General features: G+C 37.5%; 1 long non-coding RNA gene across 2 annotated transcripts in view; it reads left to right on the top strand.

Annotated features, from left to right (window-relative positions):
- The first annotated feature begins 218 nt into the window (after positions 1-218).
- The window catches only part of LOC143719384 (uncharacterized), a 44,281-nt gene continuing 20,335 nt past the window's right edge, over positions 219-24,164 (top strand). The window contains exons 1-4 of one of the 2 annotated variants that reach the window (XR_013196486.1): positions 219-4,008; positions 5,605-5,749; positions 9,682-9,750; positions 23,611-23,666. This is a non-coding gene — a long non-coding RNA (uncharacterized LOC143719384). Of the gene's footprint in view, positions 4,009-5,604; positions 5,750-9,681; positions 9,751-23,373; positions 23,524-23,610; positions 23,667-24,164 lie in introns of those variants that run through there. The other variant, XR_013196487.1, reaches the window with a different exon arrangement.

Raw genomic sequence — 24,164 nt, 5'->3', positions numbered from 1 at the left:
CAGTGTCAGTTGGGTTGCTTCACTGTCATTCACAAATCCTGTGGCCTTATGGGATAGTAAAGTGTCCATCAAATGTACAGTTCAGAAGTAGTACAGGTGCTTTTCAGCTACTCTTTTATGAATACTACGAATTCGGACATTTACTACTCCACTGTTATTAATACTGTTTTTAGTCTACAATATAGTATGGAATAGAGATCGACCGATATTGATTTTTTTTAACCCATACCAATTATTTGCATGTTTATGTGTCAGATAACCGATATTTATTTATCAGAGAAACAGAACCGATATTTATTTATTGTTTTATTTCTGTTTTTGACCAATTAGAACCACAGCACTGAACAGAACAAACTTTTTAAGCTTTTACACTTTTTTAAATACTGTAAATTCTGCAATTTCACTCCCTCCTTGCATATAAAAAAACACACTTCTACATCAATAAAAAGAGTCTGATAGAGTTTAAAAAAAAATGCGCATTGTGACTAAAGTGTTGGTTAATCCTATATTACAAAACTGATACCCATTTATGGGAAAATGCTATATCGGGAACAATATCGGTAAAACAGATTATCGGCCTATCTCTAGAATGGAAGTATTCATATTCGGACGCAGTGTTACATAAACCTCAGTACTTTGCCAACTAAAAAAATATTTTCTAAGAACCTTTTGCTGACGTTCCCATAAAGCTATAAAAACATTAACTTTGAATGTTCTCTGAATGTTTAAAACGACCATTTCTTATAATGTTTTCAAAACCTTATGAGAAGTTTATGGGAACATTCCATTTTGCAAACATTTCTGGAATGTTACTTTTGAATGTTCTCGGAACATTCCGAAACAAGTAAAAAACGTTAGGGGAACGTCCAGACGTTTCAGAATAAAAACGTATAGATAATGTTTTTGTTCTAATGGTTTGACAACATTATTAAAGACCATATAACTTAAAACAAACGCTCTATTAATGCAACTGGAAGAATGTTTGCTCATAATAACTTTGGGAGAACTTTGCCAGAACGTTCCCTGTAAACTGGGTTGCTGTAAGAGTCCAGCATCTGCTCATATTCATGTTTCTCAGTATAAAGAATGACATTTTCTCAGCTTTAAATGCACATGCAAACACGTCTTTGAAGAGAAATCTGTTTTAAGTCTGACCACCGGCTTCTGATTTGTAATGTTTGTAAAGCTGTTTGCACACAAATAGTTACCATGGGTTTACGAAGCAATAATTTACAGCGCAATACTCGACTGTTGTTTGACTTACAGGCGCTTTGTTTTCAAACAACAGGGCGCCATTATAAGCCGACTTCAAACACGGATAGTCGTGTCCAAACATCTCCTCATTAAAGCTGGAAACACACGAGGCCGTGCGTCTCGACTCATTCAGGCCTACGAATGCCACGATCCCAATGTCATTGATAAAACATCAATGTGTGGCGCAGCTGAGACCACAAAACTTGATATTTCATAGACAAAATCCCCAGACATTTGGAACATATTTGCATTTTGAACATCTTGGTTAGCTCGCACAGCACGCAAGCTGTTGTCGATAGAAGAAGAAAAAAAACGGAGAACATTTTTTGGCAAATGGGAAGGAACATCATTTTGTAAAGAATTTAAAGATTTGTTACAGATGGAGACACACGGGTTGGTTGGACGTTTTTTTCCTCCTTCAATGTGCATCTGTGGGATTTTTTCACCTGTTTCAGCATCTTAAACTTCGAAGAATTAATGTTTAGGGTTTGATCAAAGAAGAACAAAGTAAGAAACCCAAACTACCCTGAAGATGTAGTTAAAGTACCGTCATAAAACTAAAATAATCTCCCACAATTGCCTATGACCTTTCACCATGAATCGGACATGTCCTGTCATTTGCCCTGCAAGCTGATAAAAAGCAGAGTAAATGTCTAATAATAATTTCTTATAATTATCTTTTCTGTTTCACTGGTCCAAAGTAAACTCTGAGCCTTATATTTCGGTGCTTTATGGAGTCACATTGTCATAAAATCCATGAATAGATGAATGCATTAGAGGAAGACACATACTGGGTCCCGCAGCAGCTGTAAAATACATTTTTAGCCAGAAGCAGCAGCTCGCCACATCTTCACAGTTCATCGGCCGATGGTGTAAAAGCATGTGGTCCTGCTGTACACACCCAGCTAACAGGGAACGTTCTGGAGAGGTTCTCTCAAAGTTATGGACAAACATTCGTCCAGTAACGTTAAAGGGTTAGTTCAACCAAACATTTATTTTATCCCATAATTTACTCACCCTTAGCCCATAGCTGTGTATGACTTTCTTCTTTCAGCCGATATTAAAAAAAATATTCGGTCTCTTCCAAGCTTTATAATAGGAGTGAATGGTGAAAAAAAGAAGTGCATCCATCCATCATAAAAGTAATCCACATGACTCCAGGGGTTAATAAAGGTCTTCTGAAGCGAAGCGATGCATTTTTGTAAGTAAAATATCCATATTTACAGGTGTACGCGAGTCGGGTTCCGGCGGAACCAACTTTTGACCCGACGCATGACGTATTGACGAACGTGGACGCTCGTCGCCCACGAACCCTGGTCAAATATTAGAAGTCTAAAGCGAGAATTTTTATTGAGAAATGTGGGCGGAGCTTGAGTTTGTTGCCCAGCCGTTTGTTTGAACCGAGAGGAGTTTACTCTCAGCTAAGCTAATGCTATGCCTACATCATACATCGGGTCAAAGGTCACTTACACCGGAACTAGACTCGCATACGGCTGTTACCAGAAGCCAGTGATTATAGTTTATAAAGTTATAAATATGGATATTTTCCTCACAAAAGTACATGGCTATGCTTCAGAAGGCCTTTATTAACCCCTGGAGTTGTGTGGGTTACTTTTATGATGGATGGATATGTGCTTTTTTGGGCCCCATTCACTCCCATTATAAAGCTTGGAAGAGCCAGGATATTTTACAACATATATTGTGTTTGGCTAAAAGAATAAAGTCAAAAACACCTAGCATGGCTTGAGGGTGAATACATTACGGGATAGTTTTCATTTTTGGGTGAACCAACCCTTTAGTGTGTTCGGTCAGAGTTATCTGTCTTTAATAATTAATGTTCTCAAAACTTTAGCACAAAAACATTATTTATACATTGTTCATGAAACGTATAGTTCGATCATAATGTTTGCAAAATGATCAAATGAAACGTCCACGTTCCCAATAGGCTAACGTTCGCATAGCAACAACAACAAAAAAACTTATATTTGTTAGCTGGGCGGATCCTTTTTATTTAAAGGAATTAAATATTTAAACGTTGTAAACAGATGTATGCCTAATATGCCGAAAACATATCCGTTTATGTTTGTATCTTCACTCAGTTTATGAATTACAGAATCACGTAAATGCTAGTCTATACTTTCAATTCAAAACGGTGAAATTTGACAAAGTCGAGAAGTTTCTGTTCGTCGTTTAACATTTCTATCTTAAAACACCTGTTAAATGTTTAGTTACTTACATACATCCTATTCTTACCTCACACACGCTTAAACCGTTCAAAAGGAATTAAGTGTTGCGCTGAATTCATGTTCGCCTTCTTCGTATGAATCGTGCGTATGAATATTGTAATTACTTGGACTTCTTTGATTTGATTGGCCATTTCCAACATTTTGAAATTGAAGAGCGGTAAAATTATACGTTTAAAATGTTTCGTCATTCTAACGGCAGAGCAGCATCAAGAAGAATAAACTTCTTGTGAAATAAGTATGACTTTCAAAAATATACTAAAAAAACTATCAAAATATATCTATTTTTAAAAATATGAAATATTACTGATAAAACACGTCATTGTATTTTATAAAATATAACATTATGAACTTTAACCATTTCAGTATTTATTCTCTGATAATGACTTACCTATTTTATACAACTGTCCCTCATTCATCCCTAATTAAAGTTTTTTCAAAAGTGTTTACCCAGGAGATGTCAGTGAAGATCTTGAGGTGACAAATGTGGCATACACAAAGAAACATCAAGGTAAGTATCTGTTTTGTTTGCAAAATTATGAACACAAGTGTGAAAATAGTTTTATATAAAATAATAGCTATGAAGTTAGCATTAGCATGACAAAGGAGTTGGACATTGTAGACCAGAAATGTCATCAAAAGTGATTTGAAAATATGATTCAGAATAAAAAAATGACAAAAAAAAAAGAGAGTATGAAAAGTGTGTTTTAATGCAGTTTGTTTTCTAAAAGTTTTCTTAGAAGAAATATACGTACTGAGGCCCATCTTGGCTGTGTCTTGGGCTGAATAATATCATAAAGTATCTGATTTGGAACTGATATAAGTCAGTTTTCTGAGAAGCCATTAAAACAGAGGCCTAGAGTGATGTTTCTTTCTTAATCTGATCCAGGATGAGTAAATTAGTGACATCTGTCAGACGGTGGGGAATGAGAAGCTGTGTTAGCATCTGACAGATACATCAAGTCAGACGTAGCTACACACACACACACACACACACACACACACACACACACACACACACACACACACACACACACACACACACACACACACACAAACACAAACACACACACAAACACAAACACACGCACACACCAACACACACACACACACACACACACACACACACACACACACACACACACACACACACACACACACACACACACACACACACACACTCACACACACAGCTCTCTCTGAACCCACAATGAGACATGACTGAAACCCAGCAAGCATCTGTTCTGATGACAGGGGCATGAAAAGAGCAGAAACATACACCAGGGCTCAACAGTAGGTTTGGCCTGAGGGCCTGTGAAAGAGCTCTGGGTCTGTTGACAGAACTACTTGTCTCCTGCTTATGTTCATAATGATTTGCATATCATGTATGAATAGTTGTATTCCTTTGAATGTAAATATTTTACTTTCTCTGTTTTTTTTTGTGAACTGTGCTGATGTTGATGTTTTAAATAAATATATATATATTAACCATCTGGTGCTGTTCGACCAAAAAAAGTACAGTAATACACTTCAGCAATAACCTGGCTAGTGCCTTCTTTAAAAATACACCAAATTACAAACACAGACACACACACACACACACACACACACACACACACACACACACACACACACACACACACACACACACACACACACACACACACACACACACACACACACACACACACACACACATACAAACAAACACATTCTCACACACACTGACAAACACACACACATAATCTCAATCACTCACGTACACACACCTTGTCTCAAACACTCACTCACTCACTCTCTCTCTCACACACACACACACACACACACACACACACAGTCAGTCTCTCACACACTCTCTCTCTGTCTCACACTCTCTCTCTCTCTCTCACACACACACACACACAGTCAGTCTCTCACACACTCTCTCTCTGTCTCACACTCTCTCTCTCTCTCTCACACACACACACACACACACACACACACACACACACACACACACACACACACACACACACACACACACACACACACACACACACACAGAAGTCTGCATTAGTGGCCTGACAGAAGGAAAAGCCCTTGACTGTGTTTTGTTCTCTTTACCCAGGTGCATCAAAATCCTGCGAGATGATCATGTGAACCCCAACACGACATGCGGATTCCGACCAGATGCCAAAATAGCAGTCAGACGATTCCACCCGCGTGCAAAAGCCAAACCAGAGCCGTGAGTTGGTTTGTAAATTGTATAAGTGGTGAGCGTCTCCATAGAAACCAATTTGTGTTTCTGGTCAGAAACAAGTACACCAATATCTTCTGTATCTCTGATATGTGGGGCAATTACATTTCTATGTCCTGGAATATTAGAAAGGTTGTTAAGCACAGGGGCGGTGAGTGACATAAATCTTCTAGATTACAGGCTTCATGCCAGAGAAAAAGCACTGTGAACCGTGCCAACATTATCCCGAACGTTTGAAGCCTCACACAGCAAACTTTTCCCACCCGGACCGGCCGCTTTGTTCAGATATCTAAACATTAGCAGGACCGCTGTGATGTTTTATGTGACACTGATTAAATATATTGAAATGTTCAGTTTATAAAGCACAAGTGATTCAAGAGGCTGTTAAAACCCTTGTAAGAGAGTTTTTTCATATATTTCAATCGTTGTTTATATAATATAATCTGTAATTGATGGAAGTACCACTTAAACCTGCAGAATTAACTCAAACAAAAGCTTAACAGGGAACGTTCTGCCAAGGTTCTCTCAAAGTTAAACAAACGTTCCTCCCGTAACGTTAATAGAACGTTTGTTTGCCTTAAATAATGTTCTGAAAAGAGAAAATGTAAGGGATAATCCACGGATATAGCTGTGCATTAAACAATTGTATTGCACACATTCCAGCCAATCAGAATTGAGTATTTAGACAGACAAAATTAACGTTTCGTATAATGTTTGCAAAATGATAAAATGTTATGTCGTATAACCGAGATTTTAATTTTTTTACATTTATTTATTTCAATCATGGTTTGGCATTTAAAGCATTTAAATGATAGATTGTACCTATAGCTACAGTTGATGACTGCTTGTTGGTTAAATACTCACCCAGCTAAAAATTAAATAAAACACAGCTTAAACCAGCCTAACGTGGTTTACAGGTCTCGTTTAAGATGCTTTACCTGGTCTCCCAGTCTGAAAACCCCCGCTTAAACCAGCAAAGCAGACTGGCGGACCACCTTAGACTAGTTTAACATGCTTTTTTATCTTGCAATTAAATACCAGTGTGACGTTCGTTTTTAAACAGGTGCACAGTAACTGGAAAGTTCCTAATGTTCTTGACCTATAACTGAAGTTTCTTGTCATCCTCAATCCATATTGTAAGTGCTCCAAGCAACGACTCTTTCTGAATCATCCCGTGAGGGACTATGACAGATTTTCAATTTGTTGCTGGGTTCAATTTGGTGCATGAAAAAAGATGCACTGCCAAATCAGAAAATCCTGTCAATGTTCTGGTTTGTTCTGAAGTGGTTGCTATGACTCTTTACTCAAATAAACATCTAATACTTATCGAAGCTTGTTTCCGCCACAGAATAAAACATTTTAAAAGAAAATTGCGACTTTTTATCTCACAATTGCACGTTTAAATCTCACAATTGCGAGTTTAAATCTCACAATCCTGACTTTATTTCTCAGAATTGTGAGATATAAAGTCAGAATTGTGAGATATAAAGTCAGAATTGTGAGATATAAAGTCAGAATTGTGAGATATAAAGTCAGAATTGCGACATATAAACTGAAGTATCGAAAAAAAGTCTGAATTGTGAGATAAATTGTCGCAATTACCTTTTTATATTTTTAATTCTGTGGCGAAAACAAGCTTCAATAAATGCTTCAGTTTCAACAAAAATGAACAAAAATTTCATTTGTTCAAATTTGCATTTCAGATTTAACAAGTCCTTTTTATGAAATCTGCTGACTTGGTTTGTGTTGATAGCATTAGATTTTGTTTAGCTAAATCAAGAAACTTGTTTTTTAATGTGTTGTTGACTTTGATGAGATTCAGTGATGCACACAATTAGCTAAAAGATCTAATTAAGATATTACATAATGCAATGTATTAGCTAGTGCAGTTTACAGGGGTATAACAATATATTGTGTCACAATATATCGCTATACAAAAATGTAACAATATGTATCGCGGATGGTGACAAAATGTATTGTGTATAATTCACCCAAAATAAATATTAAGAGAAAATAAAAAAAAATCACCCAAAATAAAAATTTAGAGAAAATTCAAGTTTTCAGAGTTTTAGTACTATATTAAAATATTACATATATAATGTATAATAATGCAATGGGGGAATATTTGTGGGTCCTGATAATGCCAAATATCTTGTTACCAGTAAAAAGTGTCCTACATTATTTAAAATATATCTAGTCAGTGACAGAGTCCAAGCATATTCGTCTAAAATAAAGTTTTCAGCTTCAGAATCATTTTGGTGTCACTATTGTCCTGTGAGTTTCCAGCACCAAGTCCAAGCCTATACATTTACACCCACAATGTAATACCAAATCTTTTTTTTTATCAACAGTACAATTTTTTTGTTAACCTTTTACCATATGTCTTGGAGTATCGCAGTAATATCGTATCGTGATATGTATCGAATCGTGACATGAGGGTTTCGCTACACCCCTAGCAGTTTAGTATTAGAGCATGCATCGGAAAAGCCAGTGATAACTTATTCTTTATCTTATTTCAACTTCAATTTATTTTATGTTTGACGTTTATTTTAAAACATAATAAACACGTTTATTTTATTTAAAGTTTTTGTTTTTAGTGAAATCCCTGCTTTTCATACAGATTCTGCTATGTAAATGTGACCGTACTACAGGCAATAATCCTGTTTGTTTACGTTCATAGGCCGGTTTCAGCAACGTGCAGGACAGGTCATTATAGCAGCTTCTGTGACTTGTCTTTTCCCATAAGTCCCGTGAATCGTTTCTCTGACACAGGTCACGACGGCCAACCCTGTCTCTATGGACCGGTAGCTAATCGTTGGGAATTTTCCGGCAGCCCAGCGCCGAGTGCCAATCCCAGTCAATGTGCTCGTCGAGGAGGAATGCTGTCCTGAGCATTCCAATGGTAATCGCCCCTGAGGTTACGGTTTCAGGGAAGTGACCTGTCGAACAATGGCGCGCAGGTCAATGGATCCCACAGCGCTCTGGCGGAGTGAATTCATCTCCCAGAATACTAAGCCGTCGTTGTGCAGTCACGCTCCCCCATTTTGGCTCTAAAGAGAGAGTCCATCCATCTCGCCAACAATCGGTGGTGGTTAGAGGTAACCGATCTTGACACTCTGATGCCTGTGAGAAGCATCTCTGACTTGGTCAACAAAAGCCAAAGCGAGCCCCCCCACCATCCCGAGCCTTAAAGAAACCTCTAGACTCACGGCCAACTCTCATTACTTACCTTTGTCAACAAGGATGCAAAGACCTCGTCTCCGACAAGTCTATCAACGACTTTGAATTCCCTTCACTGGCCATTCTGGGCTTTCTTTCAGGGGTGAGAGAAAGACAGTCTCCCGCTGCACTCTTTAGAGAATAGACAGAGAAAATGAATGACGGGAATCACAAAGAAGATGCTCTCCTTATCCGAATGGGAAAAAACGGAACTCTGCCAAAAAAAAAAAAAAAAAAAAAAAAAACGTGGTATTTTTGACTTAGTTTCCTATACAAATATCTAAACATTCTTTAACGGAGATACATTTACTTGATATTAACTCTTTCCCACCTGTGGAAAGTTGCCAGCAACAGCATCTTTGATCATTTTCAGAAAACTTTCTCGGCCCCCAGAATATTTTGTTGTATGAATGAATATCTGCACATACTATATACATATACTGTATATATATAAAGAAGAACAGAGCCTCTGCTTTCAAACAAAAAAACAACAAACAAAACATTTTATTCTAGTTTCACGCATTCTTTTTTTTATCAACACTTGAATGTGGGTAAGTTTCATTAAAAAAGCTGAGAATATTGTGTTTTTGTCGAAGACTTCATCCGGGTGGGATTCTGTTTAATGTTTGATGATTGCATTATTTTACATGTGCGTCAGCAATGCTTCTATCGCTTGTTTCTGCTTCTTCTTCACCTGTGTTTTGATCAGGAGATTCTGTACTCTTTCAGACAATGCTTAACAGCGCCCCCTACCGGATAACAGCGAAAACATGGATTGCCGTCAATGGCGGGGAAAGAGTTAAGTTTTGTTTTATGAAAAAAGTTATGCTTCAAACAAAAAATCCTAGTTATGGAAACGTTATTTCAGAACACTCTGAACTTTCAAAACGTCCAGATTTTTAAACATTAAAAACATTTTTTTTTTACGAACATAAGAACATTACATTTTGCAAACATTACTGGAATGTTACTTTTTAACATTCTGAAACAAGAAGTAACATTTAAAAATGTTAGATGAATGTCCAAATAAAATATTTCAGATAAAAAACATTCCATGAATGTTTGATGTATAAAACTTAAATTGATGTATAAAACTTATTTTATATTTTTTAGCAAAACTCACTCACTTTTATATTTTCAGCAAAACTCAGTTTTGATTACCTTTTTTAGAAAACAAGACTTAATATCTCATGTAAAATATCTTGATTTAAGAACATTTAGATATTTTCACTTGAAATAAGACAAAAATACCAAGTAAGAAGATAGTTGTCGTTTTTTTGCAGTGTGGTGGCATTTGCGTTCATGGCAGCATTTATTTAAGGCTCTGGCACCTGCGAGTTAACTTTCAGGAATGATCCGTAACACGCTGTTCTTCCAGCGGGAATTCGGTGGCGGCAAACGAGCGACGGCGTGTACTATGACGGATTGTAAAGCGGTCTCGGAGCAGTCATGTTCCTTCTCAGCACTAACCGGGCCAACAGTCACCTCCTTTGCCCTCTTACTAGTGTCATGGAAATGAAAAATACTTTTTTTTTTGTTCTAATCCCAATATGTTTCGGATAAATACATGCCATGTTAGAAAAACATTTGGACCACAGTGTGTTGGTTTGCGGTTGATGATTGCTACCGGTTTGGTATTTCACTTATGAGGTGATTCAATCACAGTCAAGCCAAAGGACTAAAGAGAGCACACACACACTCACACACACTCACCTATAACCTACTGACTTCTGACTTAAATAATTTTTTCTAACATCTAATCCGACTTCACTGCAAAAAAAAAAAATCACTTTTTTTCATCGCTTTTCAGTAAAATATCTAAACATTCTTAAACCATGATGCATGTGAGATGCTAAAAACATCATCAAAATTAAAATTATACATGCTTGAAATATAGATTTTGCTCATTGGTTTTCAGTTGTTGTTTTTTTAAAATAATGTGTTCAGTCAGTATTCACTTTTTTTAATGAACATGATCAAACAGGCTTGTAATATGTCACTATTGAACATGCTGTGAACTTTAACAGGTAAGCAGACATGATGATGATGGGATGGCTCATATTACAACTTTTAATATATTAATGAGTCTAGAATAAACCTCCAAACTTTTCATTTCACTACCTGCATTTCATTACTATCTTACACTTTTATATGTAATTGCAGGATTGGATGGATGAACAGAAGTAAAATTTGACAGCTGGAACTACACTCTTAAAAATAAAGGTTCTATATTAGCATTGATGGTTCCATTAAGAACCTTTAACATCCATTGAATCTTTCACAAATGGTTCTTTATTTTGAAAAAACATGGGTTCTTTTTAGAATGTTTACTGAAAGGTTCTTTTGGGGAACCAATAATGCCTCTTCTATGGCATCGCTGCAACCTCTATTTTTAAGAGTGTAACTAAAGTCTACTCAGAAAAACCCATCGGCACCTGCGCCCTAAGCCGTTTGACAATTAGGATTAGCGTGTGTTTCTTAAAACTTGGCTTGAGTTGTTTAAAGGTTTAACTGTACTGGCTGTGCAGAAACTGCTGAATGATATACACATAAACACGTGTTTTAGACACCGATAGCGAGAAAATACTACTTAAACAGTGCGGTGCCCCATTTGACCAACTATGTGGTTATTTGAGAAATGTCTTGAGGTGCCAAGCGGCACATCTGCAGAGGAACGCCGCCAGGAACATGATCATTTCAACGCCACTTCGTGCAATGACAATCGAACGGTTGAATCTGTTGAATAACACTTTCACTTAAAGAGCTGCTCTCTGGGCGGAGGGAAACAAATCTTGAACTTATTACTGTATTTACTTTCTTTGGCTGAACCCCGGTCGGGTCGGGGAGGCAGTAGTGGCTTTTGCGGACGGGTGTTTATTGTTTGGGCTTTATTGTTTTTGGGTCTTAATTAATGCTATGTTGACGACCTCTGTCACATACACCAGCGAGCAACGATCGAATCTCACGCAATGTGTGGCGAATCCGAAGGCCAAAGCACAGAGATCTACAGTAACACACCACCGGTTACTGAGAGGAAGACAGACGTGAAAGAGAAAATACACAAAGCAAAGCAGATTCTGTCAGTTCGGGTGCGCTCTTTCTTGACATGCACGCACGTGCAACCGGGTCCTCTCATCCCCCGATTAATCGTTACATCAGCCGCAGAAATTTGTGTATCAGCTCTCTTTACATAAATGCATAACTTGGACACAGTCACCTCTGATAACAGATCACTCTAAATTGTAATGTAGACATGCATTCTCCTTGAACTTGCATTGAAACAATACGTGGTTGTAAACAAAAAAAGCTCTACAAAAAATGTGAATTGAACTGAAATACCTACAGTAGCTAAGTTATTTTGTTAACGTTCCCATTAAGTTATGAAAATGTTTTTTTTCTGAATGTTCTCTGAAACATGTTTTAAAAATGTTTTTTCTTGGTTATGCGAAACGTTAAGGGACATTCCATTTTACCATTAGAATGTGAATGTTCTCTGAACATTCTAAAATGAGTCAAATTAAATTTTTTTTACATGAATGTCCAACTTTTGAATGTTCTCTGAACATTCTAAATTGAGTAGTAACATTTAAAAAATGTTGCATGAACATCCAACTTTTGAATGTTACATTTGAATGTTCTCTGAACATTCTAAAACAAGTAGTAGCAGTTTTTAAAAGTTTGATGAAGGCCTAACTAAAATGTTTCAGAAAAAAAGTTCAATGAATGATGTATAAAAAGTTTTGAGACCATTATTAAAGACCAGATCACGAACAAACATTCCATTAACGTGACTGGAAGAACGTTTGTTCATAACTTCGAGAGAACCTTGGCAGAACGTTCCCTGTTAGCTGGGTATGGACCCCTGTGGTTTTTCAGCCAAGCGTGGCGATTCTCTTTAGGAGACGTTGACTCACGCGGCCTCGCCTCTCGACAGACCCTGAAATACACAGAGAAACGGTCGTTAAAGCGCCTTATTTTTGAACTAAGGTCAGGAAATCCCTTCAGGGGCCTTCCGTTGGGTCTGAGACCTGCGGCCACCCTAACACGGTAATCCATGCGGCGTAGATCACATTCTGATTCAGTGTCTCCTAGAAACTGTGGTTTGGGTGATGGAAAGCGTTTCAGAGATTTTCAAATGTGCTTTTTCCTCCAAAAGGCCTCCAAATAAAGCACCTGGGCTCCAGATAAGCTCCGTTTCCGTAATGTTATTCTCAGGTATGTTTCGATTAAGTATCGACTTTGTCTCAGATGTTTTTATGACATTGTATAGGCATTAGTTTCGTGTCCTCGAACGGAAGAAATACTCTCGGGAACGCGTGTTAACGTCACATCCTTTTGATTTCCTGAGTCCTTCACAGAAAAATCAGTTCACAGGCTTTCATGGACAACCTAGGAGACAACGCTCATGAAGTCGGGGAAGGTCTCATTTTTTAAAGTTTCGTTTCAAGCCGTTCAAACATTGATAAAGTAACTTACATTTAGCCACTTTACTGCGATCTCATTTATGATTCCTCCCTATCAAGGATCACATCGGTCGATCATGAATGTGATTTTAATGTCGAAACACATTGCTCACAGTTCACCATGCCTACACACTCTAGATGCATTAAGCGGGCGAGCGCGTGTGTGTTTGCAGCTCTAGTTGCCCCAGACAGGACAGGGGCCTTGGGGTCAGAAACAGAGGCCTCATTTAGGAAGTGGTGCATGACCAGCCTGGAAACTATTAACTGGGCTGGTCTCTATGCCACGCCAATGTTAGACCAATTCCACTACAACCATACAGGCCCAGACGGGATCTGCAGCGCGTTTTCTGTGCTCATTTTTGGGGTGAAATCTGCAAAATTGTGAACATGATGCAATGTGATAGAACTTTTCACAATCCACATTTATTCAGTGGAGCTTTACAGAAAATCATGATGTGAAATCTTAATATCTTATAGTCGCATTTAGCTTTGTATCATTGCAAAATGTAAAGATTTGCTATTTAAAGTATCGCCCTACGGCGAGTATGCTGTATGTATGCAGATAAAGTTGACCGACTTTATATAAAGAGCTGGCCAATAATATAGAAAAATATAGTTGAGTTGATTTGCTATATATTATATTACATATTGTTGTATATGTCATATAGTTAAAATTTGCCACAAAATAACCAATCACGCAGCTAAAAATTTGTAAAATAGCATTTAGTTGTCACCAAATCAAAATTGCAGTAGCTGATGCCAATACTATTAAAATTGAATGATGTTTAATACCAGTTTGAATAGCACAACAGTTTATTAATAATCCTTTATTTAAAAAAATATTATTAATGTAATTGTATGTATTAACAAACTTTCACATTACTTCCTCACAGATATGGACATTTTCAGCAACTTTTGTATGTTTATTGTGCTAATCTTGCTGACCTTTCTCCTTTGCTGGTAATATTAACATCTGTCGTTTGGTTCCTATAACTCTTTCCTGACACCCCTTTTTTTTTTCTCTGTATCGTAAACTTTACCGCAATGGCCGATACTCAGGGAAGTTCCTCTCTCTCCCTCTCCAAAATCTTTTTTTAACCCCTTGGCCACACAGTAACGTGTTTTCCTGATACGCGTGTGGTGAGCGTGCGTAAGACCTGATTTTTTTTCTCTCTGGAAATGCTCTGTAGTGTGTAGTGCGGAGGAAAAAGTGAACAGCACTGCTGACTTACACAACGCTGTATTTTTAAGGCCATGCTGGATGATGCTGCCAACTTACTAATGACTTCTCACCTGAAAACTTGTCTAGGTCACATTTCACCCTCTCTTTTATCGCATACAGGAAAATAAAGCCTATTTTTTTAGGACAATTTAGAAGTTTTTGTTCGAAATACTCTCGGGAACGTGTGTTAACGTCACATCCTTTTGATTTCCTGAGTCCTTCACAGAAAAATCAGTTCACAGGCTTTCATGGACGATATTATATACAAATATATATCATATATTTTTTTTGTGCATTGAAAATAAAGCCTATTATTTCTTGTACTGAATTTAAAGGTGCATTATTTAACTTATTTATTTTCAAAATTAGGTCAATAATATATCATTAATCCTTCTTCCAAAACATGTTTTTGTCTTACCCTGATTCACTATGGTAAGCCTGTTTATATTTTAACATTTGTGTGTGTGTGTGTGTGTGTGTGTGTGTGTGTGTGTGTGTGTGTGTGTGTGTGTGTGTGTGTGTGTGTGTGTGTGTGTGTGTGTGTGTGTGTGTGTGTGTGGAAGAGGATAGTTGTCACAGTGACTGAGAAAGGTTGACTTGGAGCCGCTAAATCTCCAACCGAGACAGAGCTCGTAATAAAACAAGAATCAACATTAGCTTGGCTTTTCAGAGATTAAAACTAAGGGGTTTAAAATGTTGTAAAAGAGACGTGGAGATGATGGTGTTTTTATTACTATTTTATTGAACAGATAAATTGCGATAAGTTGCACTTCACTGTAAAGCATTATCTATTGTGAAGGTGATTTACATTATGGTTTGTTGTAACTGTGCTGGAATTTATCCTCAAGGAAGTACCGCATCTATTAATGGGTAAAGCTACAGTTACTAGTCATCTTGAGATCATGTCCATCTTATATATTTTAAGCCTAGCTGTTAATGTTTTAAGAGCAGTAGGATAACCATCTTCATCCATACAGTCACGCAGAGCCAAACCACAACCAAAATAATGTTCTTCTGTAAAATGCATCTAGTTTTGAGGGCTGAGAGTAATCCGGGGAGCTTGGCCGATGTATTCGGCGAGTGGCGTTTTCGCTTTTTTCCCCAAATTCTTCGCCTATCCCCGGATTACTCCCAGCCCTCAAAACTGCATGCATTTTGCAGAAGAACATTGTTTTGGTTGTGGTTTGGCTCTGCGTGACTGTATGGATGAAGATAACAGTTAACAGAGGTAACAGTTCTTCTGTTGCTGACATGTTAGCGGTATGAGACCCGGATTATTTGCCAAAGACGTTGTTGAAAGACTTTTGGTGATGCTTGCTGATGATTTGCAGGGCTCACTCACAAAGATGGCTGTGGAAATGACGATAAAATTTAGAAGTCGTGTTTTTATTCCTAAGGAGATAGCATTTGACGTCCAGATCGGCTGTAGTTGCTATAACCGTTGTGGTCCAAGTCAACTTGCATGTATAATATAAATGTAGTAGATTTTTGTACGCCTCAGTTATGGTCTTTCATTCTTACTTAGAAAAAAAAAAGTTTTCGTAGGAGTTCATACAATATCACCACTTCATAAAATCACAACGTTTTCTTGTGAGATTGCGTTGTTTGTGTTACAGATAATTGTAATAAATAGTACAACGTATGACAGTAATACGTGCATTTTTTTGTTTTGGTGTTGCATTCCTGCATTATAGTATGGAGACTTGAGTTTATCTTCACCGTTTTTTTATATTACACTAACAAGAATAACATTTCTTTTTTGCTTTATATTTGATGGCTTTTGATGAGATTTTTCTGCTTTTAAATAACAATAATGACCTAAATTTCAAAATGATGGTAAAAAGAATGAGATTTGGCTTTGCTTTATAATATTTTTTCCACATTACACTAATGAGAATGATTCTTTTGCATTACAGTGAGAATTTGGCGTTTTTATTTTTCACTTTAATGTCATGAAAATAATCTCACAATGCAAAACAAATTCTTTTAGTCTTTTTTCTTGAATTTAGGGCGAAATATGACCTGAATATGATGTGAAAGTTTGCAAGAACTTTTAGCAGGAACATTTTCATTATCAGGTGAAACAGCATTTCTTTATCTTAACATTCTCCACCAAACATAAACGCTGGTGTGAACAGGCCTTAAGAGTACGCTATATGTCCAACATTTTGTATTGCGTATGAATGATTAAATATGACAGCAACGTATTGAGATTTCATCATTTTAGCTGGAAACTGTGTCCAATGCAGGAATGTTTTATATATTAAATGGTGGTTTTGTGGACTATTTTTTGGGATAATTCAATGAATTAAATGCTTTACTTTAATTATTTTCACGTGTTGCTTACAGAAACCAAAAGATTAAGAAAAAACAAATGTATCAATGAAAATAAATTGTTTTTATTTTTCACTTAAATGTGATGAAAAAATCTCACAATGCAAAACAAATTCTTTTAGTCTTTTTTTCTTGAATTTAGGGTGAAATATGACCTGAAAATGAGGTGAAATTTTAGACTTTTAGCTGCACAGTTTTCATAATGGCATTTCTTTATCTTAACATTCTCCACCAAACATAAACGCTGCCTGTCAGAGCGAGCGTCTGGAGAGAAACTTGCCGTCGCATCTGTTCCCGAACTGAAGCCGAGTCTCTTTTAGCAAGGGCTCCTCTCAGCTCCGTCCCTTTTGTGCCGTCTGAGTGGGTCTCTCCATTCACATCTAACAGCGGGATAATAGCCTTCTCATTCTCAACCCCCATCCCAAGCCTCCTCCCGTCCAATTCCCCACTCTAATTACGTTCCCTTGGAGCAGAAGAAGAGAAGGAGGGGGAAAACAACGCAGAAAAAAACGCAGGACTCTTCATTCATCCAACCCCTGCGCATTGTTTTGGAACAACAAACTGTGAACCCCGCATTCAGCCACTAGAAAGAAGCGCAACGGTCAAAAGCGCTCGAGAGCCGGACCAGCGTTTCCCGTGATTCGCTGAGGGTCCGAGACTCTGATGAGGTGGAGCTTTAATCCCCGCTGTGCCGGTTAATGGAGGTCTCCTCGGGGAAGCATTAGGTCCTCGTGTGGGAATCAAAAGCCACTCAACAATAACGTAATCAGCGTGTTTTCACTGTGAAAAAGCTTTTTAGACAACACCCCACTCTGAGTCCCCACAAAACCCTTTCAGACGACCCGTTTTTACGAGTCGGATTAATTCGATGTGTTTTGTATCCCCTGCTGCTTGGAGGATGAAGTAGAGGTCTGAAGAGATGAGGACACCCACTGTTTGAACCCGTCATGCGTAGGCGAACACAGTGCCATCATCTACAACCGGCTTTGGCGCGTTTTCCTTCCTCGCATCCTGAAAAATGCGTCATCGCCAGACACATTTCCGCCAAGAATCATGTCAAATCGCTCATGAAATTTCGATATAGGACAGAAATAGAAATCTCTGACGATGTTGAGTGACCCAGCAGGAAGTGAATGTCATTAAGGATGAATGAAATATTGAAGGTTTTCAGGTTTTTTTTCGAGAACCGTTTGGCCAAATGTTAGTGTGCTACTTGTTTTTGAGAGGGAACGCTCTGGATAGGTTCTCTGAAAGTTATGAACAAACGTTCTCAGTTACGTTAATAGAATGTTTGTTCAAAGTGATCTGGTCATCTTGTACATCTAAAAACGTTAAAACGCATAAAAACATTATACATTGATTTTTTTCAGAAACTTTATAGTTGGATGTTCCTCAAACTTTTTTTTTCTTTTTTATTTCAGAACAAACTTTCAGAGAACATTTAAAAGTAACATTCCTCATAATGTTTGCGGAATGCTCAAATGGAATGTTCCCTTAACGTTCACATAACCAAGTTTTGAAACATTCTTTTTTTTTTTAAACTTGACATTTTGAACGCTCAGAGAACATTCCGAATCGGAACTTTGGCAAAATGTTCTTAGAACATATTTTTTTTGTTAGCTGGGATTAAAGTTGATGTGTAAAATAAAGGTTAACTAACAGTAAAGGCCAATTTAAACCAAAAACTGAAAATGATAAAGATGTCGTTCTAATTCTGAATCCACATCAAAACTTTAACAATAATTGCACAGAAGAACGACATTGTTGGAATCACTTTTTTTTCCAGCTGATGAACCATAAAAACATCGACAGCCAATCAGAATCCATCCTGCTTTAAAGAGTTTAAAGAGCAACAAAACTGTAGCGCGCACTTAAGATATTGTGCATTGGTGTGGATGCTAATATAATTATCGTTATAGTTTTCAACGAGTGGGCAGATGAACAACATTTTGCATCACAGTTTGAGTAATGTTATAGTTACAGTTATCGTCATTGGTGTGAACAGGCCTTAAGAGTACGCAATATGTCCAACAATTTTTATTGCGTGTGAATGATTAAATATGACAGCAACTTATTGAGATTTAGTCATTTTTGCTGGAAACTGTGTCCAATGTAGGAAGGTTTTATATATTAAATGGTGGTTATGTGGACTATTTTTTGGATAATTCAATGAATTAAATGCTTAAATTTAATTATTTTCTCTTGTTTTCAAACATCAAGAAAAACTTTTTCTTGATGTTTCTCGCTTCCTAAATCCCAGCGTTTTCATTCATCAGATTCACATGTGCAAATAAACAGCTGCCAGGCTGAGCTTTGACCAGTGTTAAAGCACGTCACCTTCTTGCAGACAAATGTAGTGGATGCTTTCAATTAGGTAATCTGACACAACATTTTCCCGGCTGTTTCCAATACCAGATGACGGGCCGTCACATTCACCGCTGAAACATCACTCAAGTGAAGACTCGTCTTCAAACATTAAAACCAGCCTTTCAAATGTAAACTAACATAATCAAGATGGATCTGCTTTTTGGAACAAATAATAAAACCAAAGGCATTTCATGAATTGGAGGTCGGGATGGTTTCAAAACAGTCGTACAACCCAAACACACAGGCTGACGTCCAGACAAAAGCTCTGGACTAATCGAACGTTTGTTTCAGGTTATCAGTTTATCGTCTAAAGCCATGAGCAAACATTACACAAATAACCTGTGACCTACAATTCAAAACAAATGTGTTTAATTGCCGTTTTACAGAAATAAAACACTGGGGTGGAACAATGCAAAAAATATATAAAATAATAATAAATTAATTAATACTTATGAGACAATCTTTTGAGGCTAATTGCCAATAAAATTTAATAAAGCAATTTGGATGCACAGATAAGGCATGTTTACTCAAACTATCTAGTCTGGAACATTTTTTCCTTTTAATATTTTGTGTCTGAATGAGATTTTTCTTGGCTCTGTTTGGAATGAAATACTAGTCTTTAATTTTTTTATTTTTATTTTATTTTTAAGTATGCACAATTTTAAACGGTAACGCCGTCACATGACCGCTGTTGATATTGTAAATTAAAATGTTCAAAAATAAAATATCAATATTAGATTAAAGACTTTATTAAAAGGTAAATCTGATTTAATTCATAGATTGCACTGATTACAAGTTTATGATGTATACTTAAATTCTTTGGTATTTTAATTATGAGATTAACCATTGTTGTATATACATATATAATCATATTTTAAATATACTTTTTAAATATTTATTTCTTTATGCATTTTGTTTATTTATTTATTTTATTTATGTATTCGTCCATTTGTAGATTTATGTAGTCATCCATTTATTTATTTACTTATTTATATATCATGCCTGTACTCTCAATGCTGGTTATTCTGATATTGCAATACATTAATCAAACAAAAACTTAAATGATATTTATTAAATAATAAGTTGAAGTACTAAAATTACTAAAACTTAAACTAAAATTAAAATGAAAACTGAAAATATTAAAATAGCTCATTCAAAATATAAATAAATAATAAAATTCTTCTACTTTGGATATGCTTAAAGGAGAACTCCGGGCAATGTTTAAGTTAATCTTGATCGTTAGACCTTTGTGAGTACTGACTATAGAAAAAAAAACGAACCGGATTGGTGCTTGCTACGCGGAGCTGCGACCGCGAATGCCCAGAGCTCCCCTCAGCTAAAACGGCAGCTATGGGGGCATCGACATAAAGAGCGTTTTTGAGCCTCTTAACAGACACAAAATGCAATTAAAATGTCTGTCCAACATGAACAGGGACCCTACATGTGAACAAGATGCGTTTAGCAACTTAGCCATTGTTTCAACTCACCTAAATAGTCTTTTAGACGGCAAGCTGTAGTCTCGCGCTGCAGTCCCGTGCTGTAGCCGGAAAAGGTAAACAATATCCAGGTGGGAGGAGCGTTGATCATGTGCGACGAGTCTTCGTACATGGAATGGCATTTTTCTTCAAACGGCCCCGCTGTGTTGAGTGTGTGTAGTCATCCTTGTCAAAGTGTTCACTGCAAATGCGGTAATCTTTAGCGCGTAGTACTTCTACGGGAGTTTGCACATCAAGTTGAAGTACAACTAGCCACAACTGCAGAATCTCGAGGTCATGGAAAGGAAGACGATGAAAATTTAAGCTCTTATATTTTCGCATTCGGTTGCCACAATTCGGAAAGGCACAAACACGAACCATTTCTTCTTCACTTGTAAGCAACTCTGATCATAACTCGTCGCGCATGATCAACGCTCCTCCCATCTGGACATTGTTTACCTTTTCCGGCTACAGCACGGGACTGCAGCGCGAGACTGCAGCTTGCCGTCTAAAAGACTATTTAGGTGAGTTGAAACAATGGCTAAGTTGCTAAACGCATCTTGTTCACATGTAGGGTCCCTGTTCATGTTGGACAGACATTTTAATTGCATTTTGTGTCTGTTAAGAGGCTCAAAAACGCTCTTTATGTATATGCCCCCATAGCTGCCGTTTTAGCTGGGTGGGAGCTCTGGGCATTCGCGGTCGCAGCTCCGCGTAGCAAGCACCAATCCGGTTCGTTTTTTTTTCTATAGTCAGTACTCACAAAGGTCTAACGATCAAGATTAACTTAAAAATTGCCCGGAGTTCTCCTTTAATGCATAAATGAATATAAATGATATTACATTAACATTGTTTAGTATGCTTTTCCAAATTCAGCCCTTCTCTTGCTACACTCAGAAATCTGAAAGTGAGCAAATTGACCTTTGACCCCCAAGAGAAATATACATTAGGAGGAGTGTTATAATCTGTGCTGGCAGCTCAAAGCGTCCCGTATGACACACACACACACACAGCTCTCTCCAGAACTGTGTTCACACCTTTGAGTATTACCTCAGACATTATGCTTTATGAATATCAATTCATCTTCTATCAATTTCAACTCCCTTGCATTCCTGACCGCCTCCCTTTGCATCTGGAAATGAACCCTGTGCTTGGTGTTTAAACACACGCCACTATTACTGATACAATAACATCTACTTATACAGAGCGATGCAGAAGTCTGAGACCCCATTGACAATCTGGATTATTTTATTTTATTAATTTTTATTTAGAATTCTGAACATTTAAAATATTTAATATTTTCTTTTAAATATCATTTTAAATATTTTTTAATAATAATAATTAAATATCATTATACTTATTAATTATTATTATTATTATTAATTCTTACATTTCAAATGTTAAATTCAACATAATAAACCTAATATTCTTATCAAACTTCAAGCTTCAGATTAGTATGTGCATGTATGAGACAATTTATGAAAATAGCCCATTACGAAAACAGTGTCAGGGAGAGTGTGTGTCAGGGAGAGTGTGTGTCAGGGAGAGTGTGTGTCAGAGAGTGTGTGTCAGGGAGAGTGTGTGTCAGGGAGAGTGTGTGTCAGGGAGAGTGTGTGTCAGGGAGAGTGTGTGTCAGAGAGTGTGTGTCAGAGAGTGTGTGTCAGAGAGTGTGTGTCAGAGAGTGTGTGTCAGAGAGTGTGTGTCAGAGAGAGTGTGTCAGAGAGTGTGTGTCAGAGAGTGTGTGTCAGAGAGTGTGTGTGTGTGTGTGTGTGTGTGTGTCAGAGAGAGTGTGTCAGAGAGAGTGTGTCAGAGAGAGTGTGTCAGAGAGTGTGTGTGTGAGTGTGTGTGTGTGTGTGTGTGTGTGTGTGTGTGTGTGTGTGTGTGTGTGTGTGTGTGTGTGTGTGTGTGTGTGTGTGTGTGTGTGTGTGTGTGTCAGAGAGTGTGTGTGTGTGTGTGTGTGTGTGTGTGTGTGTGTGTGTGTGTGTGTGTGTGTGTGTGTGTGTGTGTGTGTGTGTGTGTGTGTGTATGAGAGAGTGTGTCAGAGAGTGTTTGTCAGAGAGTGTTTGTCAGAGAGTGTTTGTCAGAGAGTGTGTGTCAGAGAGTGTGTGTGTGTGTGTGTATGAGAGAGTGTGTCAGAGAGTGTTTGTCAGAGAGTGTTTGTCAGAGAGTGTGTGTCAGAGAGTGTGTGTCAGAGAGTGTGTGTGTGTGTGTGTGTGTGTCTGTGTGTGTGTGTGTGTGTGTGTGTGTGTGTGCGAGTGTGTGTCAGAGAGTGTGTGTGTGTGTGCGTGTGCGCGCGAGTGTGTGTGCTTTTGTTCAAGTGTGAGTACAAAATGTTCACCAAACCCTTCCACCACCCTGAATTCTTCCACTGGTTAAATATTACCCACTCCTGACCCGGAGCTTCACCCTACATACATAAGCAGAACAAAATGAACTTCTCAAACACCAAAGAAACAGAATCAGGCCGTCCGGACAAACCTCAAAGAAGAAAACACAATGAAAAGCGCCAGTCTTTGCAAGAGGAAATCACACTCTATATAAACACTACGTAAAGCTGCAAATGAGTCACAGCAGGACGGATTTAAGAGTTTAATCAGCTCATTCAAATACAGAAATGCACCTAATGTGTGCTTTTAGTGTACTTCAAATCTTAAAAGTATATTTAAAAAAAACGGTACTTGCCGATAATATAATATTAATGAAATAAAAGGTGCTTTTATGACACTTTTTAAAAGTGTATTTCATTCAAAAATGATTAATCAAGGCTTAATTTCATGCTGTTTTTTTTCCCTCACAGATCACAAAAGGTGAAGTCAGAAGAAAGTCTTACAGGATTGAAGCGACGACATCAAGGTGAGTAAACGATGACATTTTCATTTCAAATCTGGGAATGATCTAAGAAATGTCATTTAGGCATCGTGATGAGTAAATATGGCATCCGAACTTAAACATTTGTGCGTTTATCCTAATGGCAGTGGAGCGTTTTCAAAGCACGCTTGTTTTTCTAATTAAATGTTGGCAAAAGGTGAAGTTCCTGAACTCCTCGTCGTCCAAAATAAAAACAAAACAGCTGTGACCCGCCATGCAGACCAAACCACGACAAAGGATTTCAATGACAGACTGTAGGGAACCGCAGGACACTTTTCTCACGGCACACCACGCTGGGGTCAGAGGTCACTGAGCTTTAAACCAGATTTACAGAGCGAGAAATGAATCTTTCGTGAACGTAATTTACAGGCGCTCCCTGAGGTTGTTGCGTTTGCATTTGTGATTTATTTGAGAAAAGGCAATAAGAGCGCTGTCGTTTTGTGTAGTAGATCAATATCCTATATTTGCTTTTCTTACGAGAAC

This window comes from Siphateles boraxobius, unplaced genomic scaffold, assembly GCF_051911475.1.
Source record: "Siphateles boraxobius isolate OS27281-9 unplaced genomic scaffold, OSU_SipBor_1 62, whole genome shotgun sequence".
Lineage (NCBI taxonomy): Eukaryota > Metazoa > Chordata > Actinopteri > Cypriniformes > Leuciscidae > Siphateles > Siphateles boraxobius.
The sequence above is the reverse complement of the archived record's forward strand: the minus strand, read 5'-3'. Positions and strand labels throughout refer to the sequence as shown.